The 13,536-nt window shown below is 54.0% G+C and overlaps 1 long non-coding RNA gene across 2 annotated transcripts; it reads right to left on the minus strand.

Moving 5' to 3' along the window:
• Nucleotides 1-9,521: 9,521 nt before the first annotated feature.
• On the minus strand, nucleotides 9,522-12,805 carry LOC120638466. 2 transcript variants are annotated; one of them, XR_005660140.1, is made up of 4 exons: nucleotides 12,604-12,805; nucleotides 11,966-12,073; nucleotides 11,421-11,549; nucleotides 9,522-9,960 (listed from the first exon to the last, which is right to left on the minus strand). It is a non-coding gene; the product is annotated as an uncharacterized LOC120638466 (long non-coding RNA). The 2 variants fall into 2 exon arrangements; XR_005660139.1 differs by lacking the exon at nucleotides 9,522-9,960 and having other exon boundaries at nucleotides 10,558-11,549.
• Nucleotides 12,806-13,536: the final 731 nt, after the last annotated feature.

Genomic DNA, 13,536 nt, shown 5'->3' on the forward strand with positions numbered 1-13,536 from the left:
TTTCAGGGGACCACCAGCTCTCGGGCAAGAAGGACCATGTCGAAGACGACAGAGATAGGAGGACGGGCCGTCAATTCGGGGACGCCTCAGAGGAATCCCTCGACGGATGGTAGTGGTGGATTGGGTGCTGTGCAGACACCACGTGTGACCCGAGTGGGAAGGGATGTTTTTCCCACCCACAGCGACTGCAGGCTCTGGATGGAAACGCGGTCATTAACATGGATGCACGGAGGAACGCGGATGTGATGTGGACTGACCACAGCACCGTGGGTTACGCTGCTATGCCCGCAGCTCCGGAGGTTACAATCCGCGACTGCCACGTGCACTGCTTGCTCATCACCATCTGGTGATTTAGGAGTGGAGACTTAGGTGAACGCAAAGGAACCTGTCTTAGATAGGGCATGATTTATTCATCCATTCATTCATTAGGATCGACTGAGCACCAACTATGTTCATGGCACTGTACTGAGCGCTTGGAAAGTACAATTCAGCAACAGATATACACAATCCCTGCCCGATGCCAGGCTCGCACGCGAATCGTTCCTAGAAGTCTATGGGGGAGGAAAGGGGAGCAATAACAGATCTGCCCAACCACTTGCCACGGAGCTCCATCCACCATCTACATCGCGATTCTACCCAGCACGGCGACCTACACCCAGATGGGGATGCCATCGGAACCAAGATGCCCATCAAAATGGACACCGTGAAGACACCAGCCATTCCTACGCCGGCCCGACGGTTTCCGAGACGACAGCCCGCTGCTCCGAAAGACGACGGATGCTTGCCGTGTCAAAAACACCACACCGGAGTTCAGTACGGAGGATGCTCTCGGGCCCACATGTCCCCGACTTCAGACTTGGCCACTTCTCTGTTTCGTCACCCCAGCTGATTCCCGTTGCTTCTCCAGGCCACGGTGTGCTCGCCCAGAAAATAGAGATGGATGCCGGGAATCACGTAGGGGATGGCGTCTGGGGTCGTCCTGATTAGAGAAGCAGTGAGGCTTAGTGGAAAGAGCCCGGGCTTGGGAGTCAGAGGTCATGGGTTCAAATCCCACCTCTGCCACTTGGCAGCTGTGTGACTGTGGGCAAGTCACTTAACTTCTCTGTGCCTCAGTGACCTCATCTGGAAAATGGGGATTAAGACTGTGAGCCTCACGTGGGACAACCTGATTACCCTGTATCTCCCCCAGCGCTTAGAACAGTGCTCTGCACATAGTAAGCACTTAACAAATACCAACATTATTATTACCCGGGGACTTACTCCCCAAAAACTTACCACAGTGCCCGAAACACGTGAACCACTTCACCGGGGAAAACTTAACCGATAAACTCGGGACGCTTCTCAGCGCGAGCCGAGCGTCAGAGATATACCGTCCGTCAATCCTTGCCTCCGAAACCCACCGACTCCCCGGCTCCCATCGTCTCAGCTTCTCAACGGCCGATAACTCTCCTCCGGGCCCGGACCACTGTCCGCAACCGCCGATGGCTGGATGATTTCCCTGCTTGGATTTGCTCGAGATGGTTACCTAGTGATGGTCGGGGAAGGTCGCTACAGACACTGTAAAAGGCACATGGCATGCCCACCCAAGCAGTTAGGATGGCGCTCATCCGGTGCCAGCCGCTCCGGAAAAGAAGATGATCAGAACGATGGTATCTGCGAAGCGCTTATACAAGGTGTCGGGCACAGTTCTAAGCACTGGGGTACACATAAACTACTCACAGTTTCCTACGTAGGGCTCACGTTCTCACAGCCCCATGATACAGATGAAGTCACTGAGACCCAGGGAAGTTCACCGACTTGCCGGGAAACACATATTCGACAACTGACAGAGGTGGGATAAGAACCCAGGGTGTCTGACTCCCAACACCGTGCTCCTTCTGTGCAGCGACGAAGGGATGGACCCCTCCCACGACCGGCCTCGGGCCAAAATGCCCCACCTCCCCGAGCGGACCACCGAGGATAGATCCACGGGTGAGATCCAGGCAGTTGCGGAGAGGGAACCCCGGATGTCCACGCCGGGGGTGGCTTTGTCGAATTCGGGAGCTGTGCCGAAGGGGGAGCTGACCGACGCCACCCACCTGTATCACTCACGCGATGACGGTGGACCCGTCGGAATGGGGAAACAAGGAGGAGGTCTCGTGGACGGGACGGTCTGTGGCATCAGAGCCGACGGAACTGTGCTGAAAGACCTCGCGGAATAGCATTCTGACAGATTTAGGGAGGAGGAGATGATACTAACAATAATGATAATAATAATAATAATAACGGCATTTTTGAAGCACTTCCTATGTGCCAAGCACCGTTCTAAGTGCTGGAGAGGATACAAGGTGATCGGGTTGTCCCACGTGGGGCTCACGGTCTTCCTCCCCATTTTCCGGATGAGGTCACCGAGGCACAGAGAAGGTAAGTGACTTGTCCAAGGACATACAGCTGACAAGTGGCAGAGTTGTGATTAGAACCCATGACCTCTGACTCCCAAGCCCGGGCTCTTGCCACTGAACCGCACTGCTTCTCACATGCAGAATGAACGGAGATATGGATGGAAACCGTCGTTCTCAAAGGAGACCGCTCCGTCGTAGAAGAACCGAGGAGGGGCCGGGAGCCCCGATGGGACTTAGAAAAACCCCGAGCAAGTGGGACTGTAGACAGACAGAGGAATGACCCATCTAAAGACATCCATCTCCCTTCCTCCTCTCTCTCCCCACTCCAGTCTATTCTTCACTCCACTCCTCATCTTCTGAGCGCCTCATCTTCCCTCCCAAGCCCTGTCCTCTTCCTGACTTCCCTATCACCGAGGATGGTATGGCCATCCTTCCCGTCTCTCAGGCCCACAACCTTGGTGTCGTCTTTGACTCAGCTCTCTCGTTCACCCCACACATCCTATCCGTCACCGAAACCCGTCGGTCTCACCTTTATGATATCACCAAGATCTGCCCTTTCCTCTCCACCCAAATGACTATCTTCCCAGTACGGGTTCTCCTAATATCCCGGCTGGATTATTTTGTCAGCCTTCTCTCTGATCTCCCTTCCTCCTCTCTCTCCCCACGCCAGGCTATTCTTTACTCTGCTGCTACCTGGCTCATCTTCCCGCAGAAACGCTCTGGGCAGATCACTACCCGGCTCATCTTCCTGCAGAAACGCTCTGGGCATATCGACCTCCGCATGAAACAAAAACTTCTCACTCTAGGCTTCGAGGCTCTCCATCACCTTGCCCCCTCCTACCTCTCCTCCCTTCTCTCTTTCTACTGCCCACCCAGCACACTCCGCTCCTCTGCCGCCCACCTCCTCGCCATCCCCCGTTCTCGCCTATCCCGTCGTTGAACCGTGGGCCCCATCCTCCCACGGTCCTGGAACGCCCTCCCTCCTCACCTCCGACAAACTGATTCTCTTCCCCTCTTCAAAACCCTACTTAGAACTCACCTCCTCCAAGAGGCCTTTCCAGACTGAGCTCCCCTTTTCCCTCTGCTCCCCCTCGACCCCCCCCCCTTTACCTCTCCTCAGCTAAGCCCTCTCTTCCCCCCTTTCCCTCTGCTCCTCCCCCTCTCCCTTCCCCTCCCCTCAGCACCATACTCGTCTGCTCAAGTGTATATATTTTCATTACCCTATTCATTTGGTTAATGAGATGTACATCACCTTGATTCTATTATTTTGTTAATGAGATGTACATCACCTTGATTCTATTTACTTGCTATTGTTCTAATGAGATGTTCATCCCTTTGATTCTATTTATTGTTTTTGTCTGTCTCCCCTGATTAGACTAAGCCCGTCAAAGGGCAGGGACTATTGCTGTTACCCATTTGTACATTCCAAGCGCTTAGTACAGTGCTCTGCACATAGTAAGTGCTCAATCAATACTAGTGAACGAATGAAAGAATGAATGAATAAAGGCCCCCGGGGCTCAGGTCCCACAATCCACTCTGACTAAACCGGTGTCCCACACAGAGCCCCAGATCCCATTTTCATAATTGACACCCAAGTTGAAGATGCCAGCCTCTTCTGTGCTGTGCCTTCCCTGGCCCACTCTTCTCTCCTTCTCTCTCTCTCTCTCTCTCTCTCTCTCTCTCTCTCTCTCACACACACACACACACACACACACCAGCCTCCCTCAGCAGTAGCACGGCAGCCCCTACCTGCACCTCGATAGCAGGTCAAATCTGAAAATTGACCTGATCATCCCGACTGCAGAGGGAGGGTCCTCGAGGCTGGAGAGGTGTGTGAAAATGCCCCCCTAGAGAGAGTCGAACCTACTCAGAACCGCCCTCGGGTCAGCCCGCCCCGACCTGTGCGTGAATGAGCTTGGAAGCCATGGGGATTCCTTCCAGATCCCCAGCTCGTCCGGACGCACAACTGCGGTTACTTGACGCCGAGGCCTCTGCCGTCAATGCCGAATGTGAGGTCGGTCCCTTACGGTCAGGGTGCGCAGCATGGCTCAGCAGAAAGAACACAGGCTTGGGAGTCAGAGGTCATGGGTTCGTATCCCAGCTCTGCCCCTTGTCAGCTGTGTGACTGTGGGCAAGTCACTTAACTTCTCCGTGCCTCAGTTACCTCGTCTGTAAAATGGGGATTAAGACTGTGAGCCTCACGTGGGACAACCTGATTACCCTGTATCTCCCCCAGCACTTAGAACAGTGTTCTGCACATAGTAAGCACTTAACAAATACCAAATACCAACTTCTCTGGGATTTCCGGTCGCTGCGCGTGGGAAACCTCGGTGTGGATGCCCGAATGGCAGAATGAAAAGCCTGGGATCTCTCCCCAGGCCCTCTGTCCACAGATGCCTCTCGCTGGACTCCGACGTCTCCGGGACGATCGTCGGTCTCAAAGCGGGGGTACCACTCTCCTGCTCGTTTCGACCCGCAAGCTTTGAACTCCAGAAATGTCTGTTCTCAAAGCTGGAAACGGAGAGATAGGAGGTTGCAGACCGTCTGATTTGGAAAGTTGTTTTGGGGGGGCAGGTAAGGGACGGACGCTGTATTCAACCTCCCTGAGGGCCATGAAACTCTGACCGCCATAACAAAGATGACTGCAACACTCTGCCGTATCCACGCTCACTTGCCCCCTTCTCAGAATCCCACGAGGGGCTCATTCGTGCTCCGGCGACCCGACACCCGGACGACGTCTGGCACAAAACCTGCCCACTCTATGGTCGGTGGTCTCGGGCAGGAGTCCGCACAACCCGTCTGCTTCTCCGAGAGAGATGGGGTGTACACATGTGACCCACCCTTTTCCGGGCCTGACCCTACACTCCCGGAATGCCCCCCTGGCGAGCCCAGGGTTTTCCCTTCTCCGGGGGTTAAACACGTGCCTCTCCGTCCCGCAGACGAGGTCGTGGGCGCACGGGTGTCCGACCCATCGACGGAATCGAGGGCCCCAGCTATTCTAGGCCCCGTGGCCGAGTCGGAGGGGACCCGCTCCCCGCACAGAGCCTCGGACGGTACGGATCCCTTGAGCCGAGAGAGATGGCCGCTTCTTTTCTCACTTACCCGGCAGCTGACCCCTCCGCCCGACTGACCCACGGCGACGCTACATCTCACCTTTGGTGTAGTGATGGATTGCAGGAATTCATCTCTCGACGTCCAGCGAGCGTGACAATCGATTCGACAGACCCCCATGCTGCAGAGGGATGATCCGCCAGGCCGAGGTGATGCCCTGAATGGCCTCTGCTTGGAGTGTGATACTCTATTGAATGTTTCCTCGACTCATCCTACCCTGATCCGTGCACCACCGAGATCGGTGTGCGGCTCCTTTCGGAGTGTGATCCGACAGCTTCAATGCGCACCTCCCCTTCTCCCCATCTGCCCCGTTCTAAAACCCGAGACTTGCTGTAGGTACCTCTGCTGGGTAGGAGGTGGTAGAACGTGGGTAGGATGGAAGAATGATGGGACTGAAGCTTTTCTACCGGTCCCAACCAAAGCCCGCCCAAATTTATGGAACCTGACCTAAAGAGACGCATGGGGGTCAGTGAGCCCGAGTGGCCGGTCTCCTTCGCCCCGGCCTCTGAGGCTCTCCTCTGTGGCCAAACTCTCCGGTCTCCGGGACATCCCATCGTCTGGTAGCCGGAGAGGGACCGGTAACGGAGTTCGGAAACCGGAGGTTTCTTTCGCAGATGCCGTTCTCCCTCTCCCCGACCCAACTTCGAACCTATCGTCGAGACAGATGAGGACTGTAGACGGGCCGTGTCGGCTGAGCCGACTGCAACTCTCTGCACTTTTGACGCTTAATGGCTGTCTCCAAAGACGGGGACGCTGGACTTCCGGAAGACACGTCTATCCCACGGTGTGAGGTCCCTTCTCCGGGAACTGAACGTGTGTGGGGAGAACCTACGTACGGGACAGCGGACGCGGTGAGGTTGACCCCTCTGTGGAATCGAGGGCCCGGGCCTGCTCGGTCCCACGGTCGAATCCGACGGAGCCTTGGCTCCCGAAACCGGCCCGGGTGGTCTGTGGGTGGTCCCATCCCCCCGTCCTTTCCCAAGTCTAACGGATGACCGGGTCTTTACATGACGAGTGTATCCATCCGAGGGGTGTGGGGAGGAAAACGGACATGAAAGGTGAACTGCAGGCCGCCTCCTGGAGAAGATGTCATCTGACGGGATCCTTAAAGGTGCAGCTCAAGGATCATCCATGGGGGAAGGGTGGAGGTCCAAGAAAAAAGGGAAAGCGAGACAATATTAAGAGATGAGAGAAAAACATAGAACACGAAGAGAGGCAGGCACGATGATTAGCTCACAAGAGTGAAGTGTAAGGGCTAAGTTGTAGAGGAAGTAGGGAGGCTAGGTAGAGAGAAGCTGGGAGACCATCTGAAACCTAAAAAGACTGGGGATAGCGGGAGAGCTGAAGAGGATTCATTAGATTGTATTTATGGAGCAATTAATGTGTGCAGAGCTTGGTACTCACTCCGGAGGATACACAGACGCGTTCCCTGCTCACGACGACTCATCGCCCTCCCCGCCCCGCCCCTATAGCCCCATCATCCCTGACACCGTCGTCCCGGCCAACGCCTCGGTCCTCGCTCTCTGGGCCCACCTATGGTCCGCGTTCGATTCTTATACCGGACCCAACGCTTCCCCCTCTCAGGGGTCATACCTGGAGAGTTTCCAGGGCTCTACCGGTCTCGATGACAGAACGGAGACTCGAGGCATATCCGTTCAGTTCTTAGCGTGCCAGCTAGCGACCGGCAGGCGATCCGCTTCAAGTCAAATCTCCCCTGGGCAGGGCGGGCCAGGAGAGAGTCGAGGGCGGGGACTCAGGTTTATGGTGCAGAAGGAAGCAAAGGTAGACCGCTTTCGCATTTTGACCGAGAATACTCTAGGGATACATTAACGGAACGGCGGAGTTGGGGAATTCCCGGGAAAGATGCTTCTGCGGCAACACTGTGGTTGAGACACGACTCGGTGGCGTAAAACAAGACGAGACACGGCACTTGAGAGAGAACGAAAGAACAACCGACGGCCACGCCTTTTGCCCTTTATGAGCTTAAGAGCTGCGGTGGGAGACAGACATTGTCATATGCAAACATATTACAGAAACACACAGCGTTGGAGTCAAAAGGCAAACGATTTCATTTGAGACAGATCGAGCCACAGCGACGCCGCAGACGAGGGAGATGTCAGAAGTGATGGGAGATGCACATTGCACAAGGAAGTTCCTCCCAGCCCCGGCGACTCCACGTGATTTGCGCCCAATGGAACGGCCGGCGGCCAGTCGGTTGCGACCTCATCCACGCTTTGGGCCCCGTCCCTCTCATCTTGGCTCCCCCGGGAAAGCAGGCGGACGTCTGTCGGTCGAAAAGGATGGCCCCGGTGACGAGCGGCATATTAGGGTGGACTGCTTAGGACTCTCTCTCCTGCCTCCTCTGTACCAAGAAAGTCAAGACGAGTCCTTGGGGGAACAGACTGTTCATCCCAGATAGGTCTTAAGATTCCCCTGGGCTCACTGGGCCTCCTCTGGAGACGGGGGATGGGGACATGGACACGGACACACACACACACACACACACACACGGTCTCACCCTTGATGCTGACCTACCACACCCCTGGGAGCAACCCGTAACAGATATGGAAAGTCCCTTCTTTAGGAGCTTTCTAGAAATGGGCAAGGTGGTGCCAATAAAAGAACTGTTCACTACTCTGCTCTACCTATCTTTTCATACTGGACCCCCCCTTCAACAGAAATCAATGCCCTCACCCCCTTCTGCCCCCTCCAAATATCAGGCCTATAGACTGGCATTCCCGAGTCCAGACATCCCCAGTACGTTTGTACACTGGGCACAAGTCAGTGTCTAATACAGGGCCTGCATTTTCAGCTCCAGGGTCTACGTGCTTGATGCTCAAGGAAACCTATCTACTGCACCTCAGTGAGTCTCTTTACATTGACATGCATCTCCTACCAAAATTTTTAGAACTCAATCTCTCAGAAAAGGATAAGGTAGATAGTGACAATCCCTGCCTTCCTCCATACTACCACATACCTGGCTTCCTCAGAAAACATCGTCACACACAGAAGAGTCCTTTCTTTGGGGACTGTGGATGTGCAAGGCGAATCTGAAGTGATGGGAAGGTTTGATCCGTCAACAGAAGCGAGGGCCCCGGGCCTTCGGTCCTACGGCCGAGTCAAACGGAACCGGACCCTGTTTCTGTAAACAGCTTGTGTGTCCACGGTGACGTCCTCTTCCTCGCGGTTCTATCCCCCCCAACCCCCACCAGGTTCACACGCACACACTCAACACCTTCCCTTGGATGGAACGGTATGGACCGTGAGTCCTTCTCAATAACGGGGCAAGTCTGAAAATTGACCTGACAGTCAAAAGTGTGGAGGGATGATCCTCAAGGCTAGAGAAATACAAGGGGAAGCCTCTGGATTTTCCTAGACTCATATTTCTTGAGAATTGAATGTATTAAGCACTCGGGAGAGTACAGTGCAAACAGACAGACACATTCCCTGCCCATAGAGCTCACAGTCTAGAAGGGGATGGGACGGACATTAATTTACATACACGAATCACTACATACATAAATAAATTACAGATAGACTGATAGACATACCCACACGGGCTGTGGGGATAGGAGGAAGAATGAATAAAGACCATATGTCAGGGTGACGCGTAAGGGAGCGGAAGAAGAGGGCTTAGGTAAGGTCTTTTAGTGGAGATGTGTCTTCGGTAAGGCTTTGAAGTGGTAGAGAGCAATTATCAGTCTGATAGGGGGAAGGAGGATGTGTGGAACAGGTCGGTGGGGAGATAGGTGAGATCGAGAGGGTTGGCGTTAGAGGAACAGAGTGTGTTGGCTGGGTTGTACTTGGAGAATAGTGACATGACATAGCAGTAGTAGTTACTTTTGTTTGTTGCAGAGGTGGATGGTCAACCCCTGGAGTTTTCTGAACAGCGGGGAAACTTGGTGTGAACATTTTTGTAAGAAAACCATCCGGGTAGCAGACCAGAGTATAGCCTGGACGGGAGGCCAGCGAGGAGGCTGATGGGATCGTCGAGGCGGATAGTATTGAGTGCTTGCATTAATGCGGTAGCAGTTTTAATGGAGAACTAGGGGCAGATTTTAGCAATGGATAGAGACCGTAGAGAGAGTACAGTACTCTCTGTAGAGAAAGTAATCACTAGTCAGAGTCTCCCCTCTCCCATTCCCCCCCAAACCATGGACGGTAGGGACTTGAGGCCGTGGAATTTCCCACCGAGTAGCAGAGCCGTTTGAACAAATGACTCCAGGGACTCGCCGCCGAGGCCTCTTCCGGCAACACAGTACCAGACCCCGGCGCATCGGTCCGAAAAGGGGGGGACGAGCGGGGCCGCTCCGCCGGTCCTGGCCAACGTGCATCCGAAACCTCAGTGGGAATGCGTCGATCTGTGATCCCCAGTTTGCCTCTCTCGGCCTGCTCCTCCGTCCTTGGGCGAGAACCACTCCTGAATCGCCGGATGCCGACGTCTCCAGGACAGCCAGGGGCCTCCAAGCTGGGGAGAGAAGGGTAGAGGTTTCAGGTGACTTTTTTTCTTAGCAACCATTTAATTCTCCCACCTACCAAAAACCTCGACGCCATGAGAGGGCAGGGCTCCAAGACCGAGCACATTTGAAAACAGTGGATAAGGAATTATTTTGGCACAGAGGTTCTGCTTGGAGATAGTAATCAGAAAGGGTAGAAAAGTGGATGCGAGTGTTCAGACAATGCAAAGGAAGGGAAATCAAAGGCAAAATTTGAAGAGACCAATTTTGAAATCTGGAAGAGGTGAGATAGCTTGGAAGGATGAGGAGTGGGGGAGTTAGGCATGGGAGTCCACGAGGGAGGGGAGGCATTGTTGCTGAGGGGAAGAGAGCCAATTTAAATGTAATAATAATGTTGGTATTTGTTAAGCGCTTACTATGTACAGAGCACTGTTCTAAGCGCTGGGGTAAACACAGGGGAATCAGGTTGTCCCACGTGGGGCTCACAGTCTTAATCCCCATTTTACAGATGAGGGAACTGAGGCACGGAGAAGTTAAGTGACTTGCCCACAGTCACACAGCTGACAAGTGGCAGAGCTGGGATTCGAACTCATGAGACCTGACTCCAAAGCCCGTGCTCTTTCCACTGCACCACGCTGCTTCTCCATGTATTCTCACTGTATGTATTCTCACTGGCTAGCAGATCCTTGAGGGGTTTCTAGTGCCTGGATTCTCCACCACAGCCCTCCGTGGCATGAGGGGTCTGATGGTGCTCCTGCTAGTTGAGAGGAAACGGCAGGAGATTCAAACAATGCAGCTACTCCAAAACAGACTTTCCTCCACGCCCCACCCTCTCAAATCAACCTATTGTTCAACAGACAGGAGAGGAGTCCCTTCTTTGAGGACTGAGTACGCATAGGGTGACTCTGAAGGGGGGACCTAGATCCCTCCATAGAGGTCAAGGCCCCGGATCTTCAGTCCCACGACCAAATCTGACAGAGCAGTGCCCCGCACAGAGCCCCACACCCCACTTCCCAAAGCGGCTTTCGTTTCACAGTGGCATACGCTTCCTCATTCTTCTATCCCCCCCATCCGGCTAACCTGCTCCACCGTCATTCATGCATACACAAAACCAGTACCTTCCCTAGGTGGTAGAGGTACAGCCTGCAGCTCCATCTCAATAGTGGGGCAAAGCTAAGGATTCACCTGACAGTCCAAACGGTGGAGGAATGGTTCTCAAGCCCGGGGAAAGGCAATAGGTGGCCTCTGGAGAGAGTGTAATTGCTAGTCCAAGTTTTCCCACCCCAACCTGTGCACTGCCAAGCCTCGAGGTTGTGGGACTTCCTGCCGGGTCCCAGAACCACCTGGACATGCAACTTGGGGGGACTCACTGCCGAGGTCTCGATGGACAAAACGGTACGCGAACCAGGAGCATCAGTCTGAGCTATCACTGGAGCTCGTCCGTCGGTCCCACCCTAAGTCGTTGCGTTACCTCGGTGGAGGATGGCCGTGCTAGTGATGTTGAAGATTTGTGTTTCTGACCGTGCCCTCCGTCCCCGGCTGAGGACCACAGCTACATCGCCGCACACTCACGCCTCTGGGAGAACCGACACTCTGAAAGCTGGAGAGAGAAGGGTAGGGATGTCAGACAGCCTGTTTAGTGGGCAAATATTCCATTCTCCCTCTTCCCAGGGACCCCAACACCAGAAAAGGTGAGATCTACAGACACAATCACACCTAAGCTGAATTCATTCAATAGTATTTATTAAGCGCTTTCTATGTGCGGAGCACTGTACTAAGCGCTTAGAATGTGCAAATCGGTAACAGATAGAGACAGTCCCTGCCCTTTGACGGACTTACAGTCTAATCGACTGAATGAATGAAAAACTCCACCCTACTAATACCTATCTGTTAGTCCAGGAGCAGCTTGTATGCCAGGGACTTCAGGTCCAACCCAAACTGGACAAAACTCAGTTTTGAGTACGATGCCGGCACTCCACACACCCTGTCAACACCTGTGATGACTCAATCTCCTACCTCTGCTTTTCAAAGAAGAATGGCATAGATACACTGACAGTCCTCCGCCCAATTCTTGACAGGCTATGCAGGTGCCTTCTCCAGGGCTTCGGGGTGTACTGGCCGACCCTGCCAACAGGATGGTGAGTGCAGAGAAATTTGACCCAACTCGAGAATTAAGGGCCCCAGATCTTCTCTGGCCTTAAGGCGGACAAAACCCATTCCTGGCAACGAGCCCCGGGCCCAGTTCCATAACCAGCCTCCATACCGAGAGTTGTAGCCTTCTCCTATCCTTCCCCATTTGCTAGCCCCATTATTCTCTCCTACACTCTCTCTCTCCCCCACCCACATCTCCCCCCCACACACACATGAACACACTCATCCAGACACACAATATCTCCTTTCCTTGGTGGTGGCAACATGGTCCCCACAGTTCAATCTCTCACTGGTGGGACAAGTAAGGGGATTGACTCGACTGTGCCCACACTGCAAAGGGGACAGTACCCAAGGCCAGGTGATGCATTCTCTCTGGAGAGAAATAGCTGGTCAGAGTTCCTCCTTGGCCATCCTACCCCAAACGATGCAATGCGGGCCCCTTTCTGTGTCTGTACCAGCAAGACATGGAAGTGGCAAGGGTGTGAAAAAATCCTGGGACTCACCCCCAGACCTCCTCTGGGTGCCAGGCAGACGACCCGGGAGCAATTGTCAGTGGAGCTTCTTCACCCGTTCTGGCTGAAAACCATCTGGGGTTGAGGAAACTGGCCTTGAATCCATGAGCCTGAGCATACCGGTTTCCCCGTGCTGCCCTTGGAGATCCTCATCTGCCGCCAAACGCTTCAGTCTCCAGGAGAATGAGTTCTCACTCCTGCAGATGGAGAGATAGGAGATTGCAGACAATCTGCATTTTGTGTGTGTGGAGGGGGGAAGTGGGGTTTGGGCAAGGGGAAAAACACTCTCCTCCCTGCCCCCCCAAAACACTAACCACCACAGTTAAGCCGACTACAATACTCTGCCTTATTAATCATTAGCTACCCCCTCCCCACAATCCCAGCAGGGCCTCATTCTTCAGGGCCTGGAGGTCCAGAACAATTATACAAGTCCATTTTTAGGGTGAAGCCTGCCCGCTCCGTTCTGCCACACCTCACCGCTGTGGACGTGATACCGGACGGGGGTCCGCATGCCTCTGCTTCTAAAAGAGAAATGGAGTGGACACATGGATGTCATCTGTCCCGCCCCTGACCCTACACTCCCAGAAGCCACCTCGGGCAGGCGCAGACAGGTACCTTCTCCATGAACAAATCTTGTACCAGTTCACGCTGCAGACGGGACTGCAGGCAAACAGGATTTGACCCATCTCTAGAATTAAGGGCCCTGGGTCTGCTCAATCCCATAATAGGCTCTGCACAAGGATGTGATCTTGTTTGAGTTTCAGGCTCTGGTCTTCTTCTTCCCTTCTCCAGGGTCTGAGGATGTGCAGGGTGACCCACAAACAGGACTATGGGCAAAGAGAAATTTGACCCCACCTAGAGAAGTAAGGCCCCCCGTCTTCTCAGCCTCATGGTAACATCCCACAGAACCGGTTTCCTGCCTAG

This window comes from Ornithorhynchus anatinus, chromosome 6 (genome assembly GCF_004115215.2).
Source record: "Ornithorhynchus anatinus isolate Pmale09 chromosome 6, mOrnAna1.pri.v4, whole genome shotgun sequence".
Taxonomy (NCBI): Eukaryota; Metazoa; Chordata; class Mammalia; order Monotremata; family Ornithorhynchidae; genus Ornithorhynchus; species Ornithorhynchus anatinus.